This window comes from Ambystoma mexicanum, chromosome 10 (genome assembly GCF_040938575.1).
Source record: "Ambystoma mexicanum isolate Mex_15411 chromosome 10, UKY_AmexF1_1, whole genome shotgun sequence".
NCBI classification, from domain to species: Eukaryota; Metazoa; Chordata; class Amphibia; order Caudata; family Ambystomatidae; genus Ambystoma; species Ambystoma mexicanum.
The window spans coordinates 1,550,429,768-1,550,431,143 of NC_090932.1; positions in this window are offsets into that span (position 1 = coordinate 1,550,429,768).

The following is a 1,376-nucleotide window of genomic DNA, read 5'->3' on the forward strand; positions in this document are numbered from 1 at the left end:
AAGGAATCCATAGTCTCACTATTGATTTAGGTACATCTGAAACAAACTCAATCTGTGCTATATCACTAGACGTTACGTCTTGCAATTCTGATATGTCGCTAAAGATATTTAGCACCCTTCTTCTGTTAAGGTCATATGTTTCAAAATTGCCACCTCTACTTTTTAAAATGAGGGAGTTGGACATACTTTTCAAGGGCTGAGTTTGCTTTGCTGATGGTTCTGCAATAGGAAGATTTCTTTGTGGTACAGCAATTGGTCGGTTACAGGAGAATTCCCTTTCAAACACACCCTCTCGTCTATTAATATTATCAGACGATTGTTCACTACTTTCAATGGCTCCTTTTATGTTGTTCTTTTCTAAGAGTACCAATTTCTCAGAGGATATTGGTAATAGACGATCCAGTATATAGTCATCAACAGCGTGTCTCAATTTTCCATCGCCTCCCCACTTTGGGTCTTAGTTAATGAAGTCGGCAGAGGCAGGGTAAATTGCGGTGGATTAATGTCTTTTGTCAGCTGCTAATTATCAAGAGGTCTTTTGGGCTTATTTGAGCATTAAATTGTATGGACAAGATTACTTAATGGTGAGTATGATAATGGGCAGTTAGAAGATATTTGGAATCTGTAAGGGTCTGCCTGAGTTGTAGGAATACTGGGTCTTTCATTTGTTCTTAATGGAATTTCTGCCTGTGTTTGAGGTTGGTCATTCACTTGAGTCTTTTGGGATTCATGATTATTCAACATTGGTGCTGTGCCGCCTATAGCTCTACAAAACGCATTAAGCAAGTTTTTTGAAGGCCTTCCACCTGGCATGTTTTTTGATTTTTTAAATGAATGGCGGGGGCCTTTTATCTTTGGGCAAATTACTTTCTTCTTCTCAGGTAGTACATTTACAGATTTGAGTGAGAGTTGTTGTTCACTCATGGCATCACTAGGGCAGTCAGAGCTGCCAACGGGTGGAGAGGTAATGTTATCAACTATGGCAGTGGAGGTATCAACCAATCGAATGACATACACAAATTCAGGTAGTGTTTGTGTCACTATAGTCACTGGAGGTACTTACTCAGGTAAACACTGTGATACTCTCTGTAAATTAGTGCTTTTGTTTATTATCATAGAGTCAGTCCCTGCAATCAGACCACTGTGAACATATTTATTTTTTTCCATGATAATCCTACACTTATCATTTAGCCAGTTAGATAAGGCATCTAATTGCAGAGACTGCTTAGTAATTTTGGCATCTAAGCATTCAAATAGTTTGAACATACTCATTATAGTTGTATTCATAGCAGAAAGAGCAAGTTCAATCATATTTTTAGACGGTTTGGTACCATAAGTGCGAACTGGCACTCAAGGAGTTGGTAGAACAAATTACG